Source organism: Pseudophryne corroboree, chromosome 11, assembly GCF_028390025.1.
Source record: "Pseudophryne corroboree isolate aPseCor3 chromosome 11, aPseCor3.hap2, whole genome shotgun sequence".
NCBI classification, from domain to species: domain Eukaryota; kingdom Metazoa; phylum Chordata; class Amphibia; order Anura; family Myobatrachidae; genus Pseudophryne; species Pseudophryne corroboree.
The window spans coordinates 167102860-167119953 of record NC_086454.1 but is presented as its reverse complement, the minus strand read 5'-3'; the positions used below and the strand labels follow the sequence as shown (position 1 = coordinate 167119953).

Genomic DNA, 17094 nt, shown 5'->3' with positions numbered 1-17094 from the left:
ACAATGTTAGCTCCCACGAGATATGAATTCAGATTACTAGATTCAAAGTCAAGGGTGCTAACAATTACACCATGGAACCCTCACCTGAGCAATGGCATCTACTGAAGTGCGCTCATCTTTTAAATGCAAAGAAAAGAAATTCAATACTTTATATATATTATTTCAAGTTTCTAATAAGCTCAGGGATGCAATAGGTATTATGTAGAATATTTGTCCAAACCCAATGATAATATATAAAAAGTAACCTATTTTTTAAAGGAGAAGATAGATACTAGAAACCTAAATGCCTAGGACCAATTTCAGTTGGAGCATCACCCCTTATGTTATCCTAGCATTGAATTGACAGTTTTTCTGTATTTCCATATTTGCATATCAGCCACTTACAATTGTTTCAAGCTTTATAACAGAGGACTGCCTTTTTTATAGACCAAGGATGAAAGTCTCTTGTGAGTTAAGTCTGATAATGACATCACAATTTGTAAATTAAGCTATAGTATGATTACGGAGTGTAGACTGAATAAAAAGTGCTTTCCTATGGATTGAAGTTTGTATTTTCTTAAGCTTTGCATTCCAAAATAGGCTAGCATTCTTTATTTCCAATGGGCACATTAAGTTACTTCCCCAATATATATTTTTTTGTGTTAAAAGTTATTCATACACAACTTGGTAAAACATACTAAATTTAATACATAATGGATTACATCCTGGGATTATCTTTTTCAACAATCTGTAAATTTACAATTAAAAATTGTGTATTAGATTTTTTAGATTGCTTTTGCTTAGATTTGCATATACTCCTTGTCTAAATTGTCTATTTTTATACTATTAGTAGATGCCTTAATCTTTGTTATTATCCTATCTAATATTTATTTTTATTTTGTAATGTGGAAAGAAACTGGAGCATTTTTATGATACCCATGCTTCAAGTGACTCTATGGCTTAAGCTTTTTTTTGAAAAATGAAATGCTATAAAAACAAAATATGATCTGTGCTTTGAAGTACATTTGCCAGTTTTGTGTTTGCTTGCAGTAATATCTGTGGCCGGTTAGCTCAGTTGGTTAGAGCGTGGTGCTAATAACACCAAGGTCACGGGTTCGATCCCCGTATGGGCCATTTGCTTTTCTTGATGGACAAGAATGGAATAAGCTCATCGGTGGAGTGCATGAATACTTGAAAACATCATAGACACATATATCACAAAATCTCTTCAAATACATATCAGAAGCCAGTGGGAGTGTCATCCTTTGGCTGATGAAGATTTTTCTCTACATGGCTCAGTGATTTTTGTCTCAAATCAAGCAATATGGCATAACTAAGATATGCAAGGGCAAATTAATCAGTTATTATATTGCTGCTCAAACATAGAGGGCACTAGGTGTTACTAGAAGAAGAAGAAGATATGTGCTCCCCTCTCATTAGTGCACACTGAAGTAAAAAAATGGAGAATTTCTAAAGACCAGAGCACAAGTAATGGATCTCTGCATTCTTATTGCATCTTTTCTTATTTCCAAATATTTGACATACTTCTGATTTGATAAGTTTAAAAATGAGTTTAAACAAAGGACACCACTGAAGATGATGGAATTTATATGAATTTTAAATGAAGATTTGCAATACTCATACATTGAATGAAAATGAAGCTTTGAACAAAAGGAAAATAAACAATGTTAGCTCCCACGAGATATGAACTCAGATTACTAGATTCAAAGTCCAGGGTGCTAACAATTACACCATGGAACCCTCACCTGAGCAATGGCATCTACTGAACTGCGCTCATCTTTTAAATGCAAAGAAAAGAAATTCAATACTTTATATATATTATTTCAAGTTTCTAATAAGCTCAGGGATGCAATAGGTATTATGTAGAATATTTGTCCAAACCCAATGATAATATATAAAAAGTAACCTATTTTTTAAAGGAGAAGATAGATACTAGAAACCTAAATGCCTAGGACCAATTTCAGTTGGAGCATCACCCCTTATGTTATCCTAGCATTGAATTGACAGTTTTTCTGTATTTCCATATTTGCATATCAGCCTCTTACAATTGTTTCAAGCTTTATAACAGAGGACTGCCTTTTTTATAGACCAAGGATGAAAGTCTCTTGTGAGTTAAGTCTGATAATGACATCACAATTTGTAAATTAAGCTATAGTATGATTACAGAGTGTAGACTGAATAAAAAGTGCTTTCCTATGGATTGAAGTTTGTATTTTCTTAAGCTTTGCATTCCAAAATGGGCTAGCATTCTTTATTTCCAATGGGCACATTAAGCTACTTCCCCAATATATATTTTTTTGTGTTAAAAGTTATTCATACACAACTTGGTAAAACATACTAAATTTAATACATAATGGATTACATCCTGGATTATCTTTTTCAACAATCTGTAAATTTACAATTAAAAATTGTGTATTAGATTTTTTAGATTGATTTTGCTTAGATTTGCATATAATCCTTGTCTAAATTGTCTATTTTTATACTATTAGTAGATGCCTTAATCTTTGTTATTATCCTATCTAATATTTATTTTTATTTTGTAATTTGGAAAGAAACTGGAGCATTTTTATGATACCCATGCTTCAAGTGACTCTATGGCTTAAGCTTTTTTTTGAAAAATGAAATGCTATAAAAACAAAATATGATCTGTGCTTTGAGGTACATTTGCCAGTTTTGTGTTTGCTTGCAGTAACATCTGTGGCCGGTTAGCTCAGTTGGTTAGAGCGTGGTGCTAATAACGCCAAGTTCATGGGTTCGATCCCCGTATGGGCCATTTGCTTTTCTTGATGGACAAGAATGGAATAAGCTCATCGGTGGAGTGCATGAATACTTGAAAACATCATAGACACATATATCACAAAATCTCTTCAAATACATATCAGAAGCCAGTGGGAGTGTCATCCTTTGGCTGATGTGATTTTTCTCTACATGGCTCAGTGACATTTGTCTCAAATCAAGCAATATGGCATAACTAAGATATGCAAGGGCAAATTAATCAGTTATTATATTGCAGCTCAAACATAGAGGGCACTAGGTGTTACTAGAAGAAGAAGAAGATATGTGCTCCCCTCTCATTAGTGCACACTGAAGTAAAAAAAATGGAGAATTTCTAAAGACCAGAGCACAAGTAATGGATCTCTGCATTCTTATTGCATCTTTTCTTATTTCCAAATATTTGACATACTTCTGATTTGATAAATTTAAAAATGAGTTTAAACAAAGGACACCACTGAAGATGATGGAATTTATATGAATTTTAAATGAAGATTTGCAATACTCATACATTGAATGAAAATGGAGCTTTGAACAAAAGGAAAATAAACAATGTTAGCTCCCATGAGATATGAACTCAGATGACTAGATTCAAAGTCCAGGGTGCTAACAATTACACCATGGAACCCTCACCTGAACAATGGCATCTACTGAAGTGCGCTCATCTTTTAAATGCAAAGAAAAGAAATTCAATACTTTATATATATTATTTCAAGTTTCTAATAAGCTCAGGGATGCAATAGGTATTATGTAGAATATTTGTCCAAACCCAATGATAATATATAAAAAGTAACCTATTTTTTAAAGGAGAAGATAGATACTAGAAACCTAAATGCCTAGGACCAATTTCAGTTGGAGCATCACCCCTTATGTTATCCTAGCATTGAATTGACAGTTTTTCTGTATTTCCATATTTGCATATCAGCCACTTACAATTGTTTCAAGCTTTATAACAGAGGACTGCCTTTTTTATAGACCAAGGATGAAAGTCTCTTGTGAGTTAAGTCTGATAATGACATCACAATTTGTAAATTAAGCTATAGTATGATTACAGAGTGTAGACTGAATAAAAAGTGCTTTCCTATGGATTAAAGTTTGTATTTTCTTAAGATTTGCATTCCAAAATGGGCTAGCATTCTTTATTTCCAATGGGCACATTAAGCTACTTCCCCAATATATATTTTTATGTGTTAAAAGTTATTCATACACAACTTGGTAAAACATACTAAATTTAATACATAATGGATTACATCCTGGATTATCTTTTTCAACAATCTGTAAATTTACAATTAAAAATTGTGTATTAGATTTTTTAGATTGATTTTGCTTAGATTTGCATATACTCCGTGTCTAAATTGTCTATTTTTATACTATTAGTAGATGCCTTAATCTTTGTTATTATCCTATCTAATATTATTTTTTATTTTGTAATGTGGAAAGAAACTGGAGCATTTTTATGATACCCATGCTTCAAGTGACTCTATGGCTTAAGCTTTTTTTTGAAAAATGAAATGCTATAAAAACAAAATATGATCTGTGCTTTGAGGTACATTTGCCAGTTTTGTGTTTGCTTGCAGTGATATCTGTGGCTGGTTAGCTCGGTTGGTTAGAGCGTGGTGCTAATAACGCCAAGGTCACGGGTTCGATCCCCGTATGGGCCATTTGCTTTTCTTGATGGACAAGAATGGAATAAGCTCATCGGTGGAGTGCATGAATACTTGAAAACATCATAGACACATATATCACAAAATCTCTTCAAATACATATCAGAAGCCAGTGGGAGTGTCATCCTTTGGCTGATGAAGATTTTTCTCTACATGGCTCAGTGACATTTGTCTCAAATCAAGCAATATGGCATAACTAAGATATGCAAGGGCAAATTAATTAGTTATTATATTGCTGCTCAAACATAGAGGGCACTAGGTGTTACTAGAAGAAGAAGAAGATATGTGCTCCCCTCTCATTAGTGCACACTGAAGTAAAAAAAAATAGAGAATTTCTAAAGACCAGAGCACAAGTAATGGATCTCTGCATTCTTATTGCATCTTTTCTTATTTCCAAATATTTGACATACTTCTGATTTGATAAGTTTAAAAATGAGTTTAAACAAAGGACACCACTGAAGATGATGGAATTTATATGAATTTTAAATGAAGATTTGCAATACTCATACATTGAATGAAAATGGAGCTTTGAACAAAAGGAAAATAAACAATGTTAGCTCCCACGAGATATGAACTCAGATTACTAGATTCAAAGTCCAGGGTGCTAACAATTACACCATGGAACCCTCACCTGAGCAATGGCATCTACTGAAGTGCACTTATCTTTTAAATGCAAAGAAAAGAAATTCAATACTTTATATATATTATTTCAAGTTTCTAATAAGCTCAGGGATGCAATAGGTATTATGTAGAATATTTGTCCAAACCCAATGATAATATATAAAAAGTAACCTATTTTTAAAAGGAGTAGATAGATACTAGAAACCTAAATGCCTAGGACCAATTTCAGTTGGAGCATCACCCCTTATGTTATCCTAGCATTGAATTGACAGTTTTTCTGTATTTCCATATTTGCATATCAGCCACTTACAATTGTTTCAAGCTTTATAACAGAGGACTGCCTTTTTTATAGACCAAGGATGAAAGTCTCTTGTGAGTTAAGTCTGATAATGACATCACAATTTGTAAATTAAGCTATAGTATGATTACAGAGTGTAGACTGAATAAAAAGTGCTTTCCTATGGATTGAAGTTTGTATTTTCTTAAGCTTTGCATTCCAAAATGGGCTAGCATTCTTTATTTCCAATGGGCACATTAAGCTACTTCCCCAATATATATTTTTTTGTGTTAAAAGTTATTCATACACAACTTGGTAAAACATACTAAATTTAATACATAATGGATTACATCCTGGGATTATCTTTTTCAACAATCTGTAAATTTACAATTAAAAATTGTGTATTAGATTTTTTAGATTGATTTTGCTTAGATTTGCATATACTCCTTGTCTAAATTGTCTATTTTTATACTATTACTAGATGCCTTAATCTTTGTTATTATCCTATCTAATATTTACTTTTATTTTGTAATGTGGAAAGAAACTGGAGCATTTTTATGATACCCATGCTTTAAGTGACTCTATGGCTTAAGCTTTTTTTTGAAAAATGAAATGCTATAAAAACAAAATATGATCTGTGCTTTGAGGTACATTTACCAGTTTTGTGTTTGCTTGCAGTAATATCTGTGGCCGGTTAGCTCAGTTGGTTAGAGCGTGGTGCTAATAACGCCAAGGTCACGGGTTTGATCCCCGTATGGGCCATTTGCTTTTCTTGATGGACAAGAATGGAATAAGCTCATCGGTGGAGTGCATGAATACTTGAAAACATCATAGACACATATATCACAAAATCTCTTCAAATACATATCAGAAGCCAGTGGGAGTGTCATCCTTTGGCTGATGAAGATTTTTCTCTACATGGCTCAGTGACTTTTGTCTCAAATCAAGCAATATGGCATAACTAAGATATGCAAGGGCAAATTAATCAGTTATTATATTGCTGCTCAAACATAGAGGGCACTTGGTGTTACTAGAAGAAGAAGAAGATATGTGCTCCCCTCTCATTAGTGCACACTGAAGTAAAAAAAAATGGAGAATTTCCAAAGACCAGAGCACAAGTAATGGATCTCTGCATTCTTATTGCATCTTTTCTTATTTCCAAATATTTGACATACTTCTGATTTGCTAAGTTTAAAAATGAGTTTAAACAAAGGACACCACTGAAGATGATGGAATTTATATGAATTTTAAATGAAGAATTGCAATACTCATACATTGAATGAAAATGGAGCTTTGAACAAAAGGAAAATAAACAATGTTAGCTCCCACGAGATATGAACTCAGATGACTAGATTCAAAGTCCAGGGTGCTAACAATTACACCATGGAACCCTCACCTGAGCAATGGCATCTACTGAAGTGCGCTCATCTTTTAAATGCAAAGAAAAGAAATTCAATACTTTATATATATTATTTCAAGTTTCTAATAAGCTCAGGGATGCAATAGGTATTATGTAGAATATTTGTCCAAACCCAATGATAATATATAAAAAGTAACCTATTTTTTAAAGGAGAAGATAGATACTAGAAACCTAAATGCCTAGGACCAATTTCAGTTGGAGCATCACCCCTTATGTTATCCTAGCATTGAATTGACAGTTTTTCTGTATTTCCATATATGCATATCAGCCACTTACAATTGTTTCAAGCTTTATAACAGAGGACTGCCTTTTTTATAGACCAAGGATGAAAGTCTCTTGTGAGTTAAGTCTGATAATGACATCATAATTTGTAAAAAAAGCTATAGTATGATTACAGAGTGTAGACTGAATAAAAAGTGCTTTCCTATGGATTGAAGTTTGTATTTTCTTAAGCTTTGCATTCCAAAATGGGCTAGCATTCTTTATTTCCAATGGGCACATTAAGCTACTTCCCCAATATATATTTTTTTGTGTTAAAAGTTATTCATACACAACTTGGTAAAACATAGTAAATTTAATACATAATGGATTACATCCTGGGATTATCTTTTTCTACAATCTGTAAATTTACAATTAAAAATTGTGTATTAGATTTTTTAGATTGATTTTGCTTAGATTTGCATATACTCCTTGTCTAAATTGTCTATTTTTATACTATTACTAGATGCCTTAATCTTTGTTATTATCCTATCTAATATTTATTTTTATTTTGTAATGTGGAAAGAAACTGGAGCATTTTTATGATACCCATGCTTCAAGTGACTCTATGGCTTAAGCTTTTTTTTTGAAAAATGAAATGCTATAAAAACAAAATATGATCTGTGCTTTGAGGTACATTTGCCAGTTTTGTGTTTGCTTGCAGTAACATCTGTGGCCGGTTAGCTCAGTTGGTTAGAGCGTGGTGCTAATAACGCCAAGGTCACGGGTTCGATCCCTGTATGGGCCATTTGCTTTTCTTGATGGACAAGAATGGAATAAGCTCATTGGTGGAGTGAATGAATACTTGAAAACATCATAGACACATATATCACAAAATCTCTTCAAATACATATCAGAAGCCAGTGGGAGTGTCATCCTTTGGCTGATGAAGATTTTTCTCTACATGGCTCAGTGACTTTTGTCTCAAATCAAGCAATATGGCATAACTAAGATATGCAAGGGCAAATTAATCAGTTATTATATTGCTGCTCAAACATAGAGGGCACTTGGTGTTACTAGAAGAAGAAGAAGATATGTGCTCCCCTCTCATTAGTGCACACTGAAGTAAAAAAAAATGGAGAATTTCCAAAGACCAGAGCACAAGTAATGGATCTCTGCATTCTTATTGCATCTTTTCTTATTTCCAAATATTTGACATACTTCTGATTTGCTAAGTTTAAAAATGAGTTGAAACAAAGGACACCACTGAAGATGATGGAATTTATATGAATTTTAAATGAAGAATTACAATACTCATACATTGAATGAAAATGGAGCTTTGAACAAAAGGAAAATAAACAATGTTAGCTCCCACGAGATATGAACTCAGATTACTAGATTCAAAGTCCAAGGTGCTAACAATTACACCATGGAACCCTCACCTGAGCAATGGCATCTACTGAAGTGCGCTCATCTTTTAAATGCAAAGAAAAGAAATTCAATACTTTATATATATTATTTCAAGTTTCTAATAAGCTCAGGGATGCAATAGGTATTATGTAGAATATTTGTCCAAACCCAATGATAATATATAAAAAGTAACCTATTTTTTAAAGGAGAAGATAGATACTAGAAACCTAAATGCCTAGGACCAATTTCAGTTGGAGCATCACCCCTTATGTTATCCTAGCATTGAATTGACAGTTTTTCTGTATTTCCATATTTGCATATCAGCCACTTACAATTGTTTCAAGCGTTATAACAGAGGACTGCCTTTTTTATAGACCAAGGATGAAAGTCTCTTGTGAGTTAAGTCTGATAATGACATCACAATTTGTAAATTAAGCTATAGTATGATTACAGAGTGTAGACTGAATAAAAAGTGCTTTCCTATGGATTGAAGTTTGTATTTTCTTAAGCTTTGCATTCCAAAATGGGCTAGCATTCTTTATTTCCAATAGGCACATTAAGCTACTTCCCCAATATTTAATTTTTTGTGTTAAAAGTTATTCATACACAACTTGGTAAAACATACTAAATTTAATACATAATGGATTACATCCTGGATTATCTTTTTCAACAATCTGTACATTTACAATTAAAAATTGTGTATTAGATTTTTTAGATTGATTTTGCTTAGATTTGCATATACTCCGTGTCTAAATTGTCTATTTTTATACTATTAGTAGATGCCTTAATCTTTGTTATTATCCTATCTAATATTATTTTTTATTTTGTAATGTGGAAAGAAACTGGAGCATTTTTATGATACCCATGCTTCAAGTGACTCTATGGCTTAAGCTTTTTTTTGAAAAATGAAATGCTATAAAAACAAAATATGATCTGTGCTTTGAGGTACATTTGCCAGTTTTGTGTTTGCTTGCAGTGATATCTGTGGCTGGTTAGCTCGGTTGGTTAGAGCGTGGTGCTAATAACGCCAAGGTCACGGGTTCGATCCCCGTATGGGCCATTTGCTTTTCTTGATGGACAAGAATGGAATAAGCTCATCGGTGGAGTGCATGAATACTTGAAAACATCATAGACACATATATCACAAAATCTCTTCAAATACATATCAGAAGCCAGTGGGAGTGTCATCCTTTGGCTGATGAAGATTTTTCTCTACATGGCTCAGTGACATTTGTCTCAAATCAAGCAATATGGCATAACTAAGATATGCAAGGGCAAATTAATTAGTTATTATATTGCTGCTCAAACATAGAGGGCACTAGGTGTTACTAGAAGAAGAAGAAGATATGTGCTCCCCTCTCATTAGTGCACACTGAAGTAAAAAAAAATAGAGAATTTCTAAAGACCAGAGCACAAGTAATGGATCTCTGCATTCTTATTGCATCTTTTCTTATTTCCAAATATTTGACATACTTCTGATTTGATAAGTTTAAAAATGAGTTTAAACAAAGGACACCACTGAAGATGATGGAATTTATATGAATTTTAAATGAAGATTTGCAATACTCATACATTGAATGAAAATGGAGCTTTGAACAAAAGGAAAATAAACAATGTTAGCTCCCACGAGATATGAACTCAGATTACTAGATTCAAAGTCCAGGGTGCTAACAATTACACCATGGAACCCTCACCTGAGCAATGGCATCTACTGAAGTGCACTCATCTTTTAAATGCAAAGAAAAGAAATTCAATACTTTATATATATTATTTCAAGTTTCTAATAAGCTCAGGGATGCAATAGGTATTATGTAGAATATTTGTCCAAACCCAATGATAATATATAAAAAGTAACCTATTTTTAAAAGGAGAAGATAGATACTAGAAACCTAAATGCCTAGGACCAATTTCAGTTGGAGCATCACCCCTTATGTTATCCTAGCATTGAATTGACAGTTTTTCTGTATTTCCATATTTGCATATCAGCCACTTACAATTGTTTCAAGCTTTATAACAGAGGACTGCCTTTTTTATAGACCAAGGATGAAAGTCTCTTGTGAGTTAAGTCTGATAATGACATCACAATTTGTAAATTAAGCTATAGTATGATTACAGAGTGTAGACTGAATAAAAAGTGCTTTCCTATGGATTGAAGTTTGTATTTTCTTAAGCTTTGCATTCCAAAATGGGCTAGCATTCTTTATTTCCAATGGGCACATTAAGCTACTTCCCCAATATATATGTTTTAGTGTTAAAAGTTATTCATACACAACTTGGTAAAACATACTAAATTTAATACATAATGGATTACATCCTGGATTATCTTTTTCAACAATCTGTAAATTTACAATTAAAAATTGTGTATTAAATTTTTTAGATTGATTTTGCTTAGATTTGCATATACTCCTTGTCTAAATTGTCTATTTTTATACTATTAGTAGATGCCTTAATCTTTGTTATTATCCTATCTAATATTTATTTTTATTTTGTAATGTGGAAAGAAACTGGAGCATTTTTATGATACCCATGCTTCAAGTGACTCTATGGCTTAAGCTTTTTTTTGAAAAATGAAATGCTATAAAAACAAAATATGATCTGTGCTTTGAGGTACATTTGCCAGTTTTGTGTTTGCTTGCAGTGATATCTGTGGCTGGTTAGCTCGGTTGGTTAGAGCGTGGTGCTAATAACGCCAAGGTCACGGGTTCGATCCCCGTATGGGCCATTTGCTTTTCTTGATGGACAAGAATGGAATAAGCTCATCGGTGGAGTGCATGAATACTTGAAAACATCATAGACACATATATCACAAAATCTCTACAAATACATATCAGAAGCCAGTGGGAGTGTCATCCTTTGGCTGATGAAGATTTTTCTCTACATGGCTCAGCGACTTTTGTCTCAAATCAAGCAATATGGCATAACTAAGATATGCAAGGGCAAATTAATTAGTTATTATATTGCTGCTCAAACATAGAGGGCACTAGGTGTTACTAGAAGAAGAAGAAGATATGTGCTCCCCTCTCATTAGTGCACACTGAAGTAAAAAAAAATGGAGAATTTCTAAAGACCAGAGCACAAGTAATGGATCTCTGCATTCTTATTGCATCTTTTCTTATTTCCAAATATTTGACATACTTCTGATTTGATAAGTTTAAAAATGAGTTTAAACAAAGGACACCACTGAAGATGATGGAATTTATATGAATTTTAAATGAAGATTTGCAATACTCATACATTGAATGAAAATGGAGCTTTGAACAATAGGAAAATAAACAATGTTAGCTCCGACGAGATATGAATTCAGATTACTAGATTCAAAGTCAAGGGTGCTAACAATTACACCATGGAACCCTCACCTCAGCAATGGCATCTACTGAAGTGCGCTCATCTTTTAAATGCAAAGAAAAGAAATTCAATACTTTATATATATTATTTCAAGTTTCTAATAAGCTCAGGGATGCAATAGGTATTATGTAGAATATTTGTCCAAACCCAATGATAATATATAAAAAGTAACCTATTTTTTAAAGGAGAAGATAGATACTAGAAACCTAAATGCCTAGGACCAATTTCAGTTGGAGCATCACCCCTTATGTTATCCTAGCATTGAATTGACAGTTTTTCTGTATTTCCATATTTGCATATCAGCCACTTACAATTGTTTCAAGCTTTATAACAGAGGACTGCCTTTTTTATAGACCAAGGATGAAAGTCTCTTGTGAGTTAAGTCTGATAATGACATCACAATTTGTAAATTAAGCTATAGTATGATTACAGAGTGTAGACTGAATAAAAAGTGCTTTCCTATGGATTGAAGTTTGTATTTTCTTAAGCTTTGCATTCCAAAATGGGCTAGCATTCTTTATTTCCAATGGGCACATTAAGCTACTTCCCCAATATATATTTTTTTGTGTTAAAAGTTATTCATACACAACTTGGTAAAACATACTAAATTTAATACATAATGGATTACATCCTGGATTATCTTTTTCAACAATCTGTAAATTTACAATTAAAAATTGTGTATTAGATTTTTTAGATTGATTTTGCTTAGATTTGCATATACTCCTTGTCTAAATTGTCTATTTTTATACTATTAGTAGATGCCTTAATCTTTGTTATTATCCTATCTAATATTTATTTTTATTTTGTAATGTGGAAAGAAACTGGAGCATTTTTATGATACCCATGCTTCAAGTGACTCTATGGCTTAAGCTTTTTTTGAAAAATGAAATGCTATAAAAACAAAATATGATCTGTGCTTTGAGGTACATTTGCCAGTTTTGTGTTTGCTTGCAGTGATATCTGTGGCTGGTTAGCTCGGTTGGTTAGAGCGTGGTGCTAATAACGCCAAGGTCACGGGTTCGATCCCCGTATGGGCCATTTGCTTTTCTTGATGGACAAGAATGGAATAAGCTCATCGGTGGAGTGCATGAATACTTGTAAACATCATAGACACATATATCACAAAATCTCTTCAAATACATATCAGAAGCCAGTGGGAGTGTCATCCTTTGGCTGATGAAGATTTTTCTCTACATGGCTCAGTGACTTTTGTCTCAAATCAAGCAATATGGCATAACTAAGATATGCAAGGGCAAATTAATTAGTTATTATATTGCTGCTCAAACATAGAGGGCACTAGGTGTTACTAGAAGAAGAAGAAGATATGTGCTCCCCTCTCATTAGTGCACACTGAAGTAAAAAAAATTGAGAATTTCTAAAGACCAGAGCACAAGTAATGGATCTCTGCATTCTTATTGCATCTTTTCTTATTTCCAAATATTTGACATACTTCTGATTTGATAAGTTTAAAAATTAGTTTAAACAAAAGACACCACTGAAAATGATGGACTTTATATGAATTTTAAATGAAGATTTGCAATACTCATACATTGAATGAAAATGGAGCTTTGAACAAAAGGAAAATAAACAATGTTAGCTCCCACGAGATATGAACTCAGATTACTAGATTCAAAGTCCAGGGTGCTAACAATTACACCATGGAACCCTCACCTGAGCAATGGCATCTACTGAAGTGCGCTCATCTTTTAAATGCAAAGAAAAGAAATTCAATACTTTATATATTATTTCAAGTTTCTAATAAGCTCAGGGATGCAATAGGTATTATGTAGAATATTTGTCCAAACCCAATGATAATATATAAAAAGTAACCTATTTTTTAAAGGAGAAGATAGATACTAGAAACCTAAATGCCTAGGACCAATTTCAGTTGGAGCATCACCCCTTATGTTATCCTAGCATTGAATTGACAGTTTTTCTGTATTTCCATATTTGCATATCAGCCACTTACAATTGTTTCAAGCTTTATAACAGAGGACTGCCTTTTTTATAGACCAAGGATGAAAGTCTCTTGTGAGTTAAGTCTGATAATGACATCACAATTTGTAAATTAAGATATAGTATGATTACAGAGTGTAGACTGAATAAAAAGTGCTTTCCTATGGATTGAAGTTTGTATTTTCTTAAGCTTTGCATTCCAAAATGGGCTAGCATTCTTTATTTCCAATGGGCACATTAAGCTACTTCCCCAATATATATTTTTTTGTGTTAAAAGTTATTCATACACAACTTGGTAAAACATACTAAATTTAATACATAATGGATTACATCCTGGGATTATCTTTTTCAACAATCTGTAAATTTACAATTAAAAATTGTGTATTAGATTTTTTAGATTGATTTTGCTTAGATTTGCATATACTCCTTGTCTAAATTGTCTATTTTTATACTATTAGTAGATGCCTTAATCTTTGTTATTATCCTATCTAATATTTATTTTTATTTTGTAATGTGGAAAGAAACTGGAGCATTTTTATGATACCCATGCTTCAAGTGACTCTATGGCTTAAGCTTTTTTTTGAAAAATGAAATGCTATAAAAACAAAATATGATCTGTGCTTTGAGGTACATTTGCCAGTTTTGTGTTTGCTTGCAGTAATATCTGTGGCCGGTTAGCTCAGTTGGTTAGAGCGTGGTGCTAATAACGCCAAGGTCACGGGTTTGATCCCCGTATGGGCCATTTGCTTTTCTTGATGGACAAGAATGGAATAAGCTCATCGGTGGAGTGCATGAATACTTGAAAACATCATAGACACATATATCACAAAATCTCTTCAAATACATATCAGAAGCCAGTGGGAGTGTCATCCTTTGGCTGATGAAGATTTTTCTCTACATGGCTCAGTGACTTTTGTCTCAAATCAAGCAATATGGCATAACTAAGACATGCAAGGGCAAATTAATCAGTTATTATATTGCTGCTCAAACATAGAGGGCACTAGGTGTTACTAGAAGAAGAAGAAGATATGTGCTCCCCTCTCATTAGTGCACACTGAAGTAAAAAAAAATGGAGAATTTCCAAAGACCAGAGCACAAGTAATGGATCTCTGCATTCTTATTGCATCTTTTCTTATTTCCAAATATTTGACATACTTCTGATTTGCTAAGTTTAAAAATGAGTTTAAACAAAGGACACCACTGAAGAAGATGGAATTTATATGAATTTTAAATGAAGATTTGCAATACTCATACATTGAATGAAAATGGAGCTTTGAACAAAAGGAAAATAAACAATGTTAGCTCCCACGAGATATGAACTCAAATTACTAGATTCAAAGTCCAGGGTGCTAACAATTACACCATGGAACCCTCACCTGAGCAATGGCATCTACTGAAGTGCGCTCATCTTTTAAATGCAAAGAAAAGAAATTCAATACTTTATATATATTATTTCAAGTTTCTAATAAGCTCAGGGATGCAATAGGTATTATGTAGAATATTTGTCCAAACCCAATGATAATATATAAAAAGTAACCTATTTTTTAAAGGAGAAGATAGATACTAGAAACCTAAATGCCTAGGACCAATTTCAGTTGGAGCATCACCCCTTATGTTATCCTAGCATTGAATTGACAGTTTTTCTGTATTTCCATATTTGCATATCAGCCACTTACAATTGTTTCAAGCTTTATAACAGAGGACTGCCTTTTTTATAGACCAAGGATGAAAGTCTCTTGTGAGTTAAGTCTGATAATGACATCACAATTTGTAAATTAAGCTATAGTATGATTACAGAGTGTAGACTGAATAAAAAGTGCTTTCCTATGGATTGAAGTTTGTATTTTCTTAAGCTTTGCATTCCAAAATGGGCTAGCATTCTTTATTTCCAATGGGCACATTAAGCTACTTCCCCAATATATATTTTTTTGTGTTAAAAGTTATTCATACACAACTTGGTAAAACATACTAAATTTAATACATAATGGATTACATCCTGGATTATCTTTTTCAACAATCTGTAAATTTACAATTAAAAATTGTGTATTAGATTTTTTAGATTGATTTTGCTTAGATTTGCATATACTCCTTGTCTAAATTGTCTATTTTTATACTATTAGTAGATGCCTTAATCTTTGTTATTATCCTATCTAATATTTATTTTTATTTTGTAATGTGGAAAGAAACTGGAGCATTTTTATGATACCCATGCTTCAAGTGACTCTATTGCTTAAGCTTTTTTTTAAAAAATGAAATGCTATAAAAACAAAATATGATCTGTGCTTTGAGGTACATTTGCCAGTTTTGTGTTTGCTTGCAGTGATATTTGTGGCCGGTTAGCTCAGTTGGTTAGAGCGTGGTGCTAATAATGCCAAGGTCACGGGTTCGATCCCCGTATGGGCCATTTGCTTTTCTTGATGGACAAGAATGGAATAAGCTCATCGGTGGAGTGCATGAATACTTGAAAACATCATAGACACATATATCAAAAAATCTCTTCAAATACATATAAGAAGCCAGTGGGAGTGTCATCCTTTGGCTGATGAAGATTTTTCTCTACATGGCTCAGTGACTTTTGTCTCAAATCAAGCAATATGGCATAACTAAGATATGCAAGGGCAAATTAATTAGTTATTATATTGCTGCTCAAACATAGAGGGCACTAGGTGTTACTAGAAGAAGAAGAAGATATGTGCTCCCCTCTCATTAGTGCACACTGAAGTAAAAAAAAATGGAGAATTTCTAAAGACCAGAGCACAAGTAATGGATCTCTGCATTCTTATTGCATCTTTTCTTATTTCCAAATATTTGACATACTTCTGATTTGATAAGTTTAAAAATGAGTTTAAACAAAGGACACCACTGAAGATGATGGAATTTATATGAATTTTAAATGAAGATTTGCAATACTCATACATTGAATGAAAATGGAGCTTTGAACAATAGGAAAATAAACAATGTTAGCTCCCACGAGATATGAATTCAGATTACTAGATTCAAAGTCAAGGGTGCTAACAATTACACCATGGAACCCTCACCTGAGCAATGGCATCTACTGAAGTGCGCTCATCTTTTAAATGCAAAGAAAAGAAATTCAATACTTTATATATATTATTTCAAGTTTCTAATAAGCTCAGGGATGCAATAGGTATTATGTAGAATATTTGTCCAAACCCAATGATAATATATAAAAAGTAACCTATTTTTTAAAGGAGAAGATAGATACTAGAAACCTAAATGCCTAGGACCAATTTCAGTTGGAGCATCACCCCTTATGTTATCCTAGCATTGAATTGACAGTTTTTCTGTATTTCCATATTTGCATATCAGCCACTTACAATTGTTTCAAGCTTTATAACAGAGGACTGCCTTTTTTATAGACCAAGGATGAAAGTCTCTTGTGAGTTAAGTCTGATAATGACATCACAATT

General features: G+C 32.8%; 10 non-coding genes across 10 annotated transcripts; all 10 read left to right on the top strand.

Annotated features, from left to right (window-relative positions):
- The first annotated feature begins 1039 nt into the window (after positions 1–1039).
- Positions 1040–1113, top strand: TRNAI-AAU (transfer RNA isoleucine (anticodon AAU)). The gene has a single exon. It is a non-coding gene; the product is annotated as a tRNA-Ile (tRNA).
- A 1586-nt stretch (positions 1114–2699) lies between these two features.
- TRNAI-AAU (transfer RNA isoleucine (anticodon AAU)) lies at positions 2700–2773 on the top strand. Its single transcript has one exon. It is a non-coding gene; the product is annotated as a tRNA-Ile (tRNA).
- Positions 2774–4359: 1586 nt separating this feature from the next.
- On the top strand, positions 4360–4433 carry TRNAI-AAU (transfer RNA isoleucine (anticodon AAU)). Its single transcript has one exon. It is a non-coding gene; the product is annotated as a tRNA-Ile (tRNA).
- Positions 4434–6022: 1589 nt separating this feature from the next.
- On the top strand, positions 6023–6096 carry TRNAI-AAU (transfer RNA isoleucine (anticodon AAU)). Its single transcript has one exon. It is a non-coding gene; the product is annotated as a tRNA-Ile (tRNA).
- Positions 6097–7686: 1590 nt separating this feature from the next.
- Positions 7687–7760, top strand: TRNAI-AAU (transfer RNA isoleucine (anticodon AAU)). Its single transcript has one exon. It is a non-coding gene; the product is annotated as a tRNA-Ile (tRNA).
- A 1588-nt stretch (positions 7761–9348) lies between these two features.
- TRNAI-AAU (transfer RNA isoleucine (anticodon AAU)) lies at positions 9349–9422 on the top strand. Its single transcript has one exon. It is a non-coding gene; the product is annotated as a tRNA-Ile (tRNA).
- Positions 9423–11010: 1588 nt separating this feature from the next.
- Positions 11011–11084, top strand: TRNAI-AAU (transfer RNA isoleucine (anticodon AAU)). Its single transcript has one exon. It is a non-coding gene; the product is annotated as a tRNA-Ile (tRNA).
- Positions 11085–12671: 1587 nt separating this feature from the next.
- Positions 12672–12745, top strand: TRNAI-AAU (transfer RNA isoleucine (anticodon AAU)). The gene has a single exon. It is a non-coding gene; the product is annotated as a tRNA-Ile (tRNA).
- A 1586-nt stretch (positions 12746–14331) lies between these two features.
- Positions 14332–14405, top strand: TRNAI-AAU (transfer RNA isoleucine (anticodon AAU)). Its single transcript has one exon. It is a non-coding gene; the product is annotated as a tRNA-Ile (tRNA).
- Positions 14406–15993: 1588 nt separating this feature from the next.
- TRNAI-AAU (transfer RNA isoleucine (anticodon AAU)) lies at positions 15994–16067 on the top strand. Its single transcript has one exon. It is a non-coding gene; the product is annotated as a tRNA-Ile (tRNA).
- The last annotated feature ends 1027 nt before the right edge of the window (positions 16068–17094 follow it).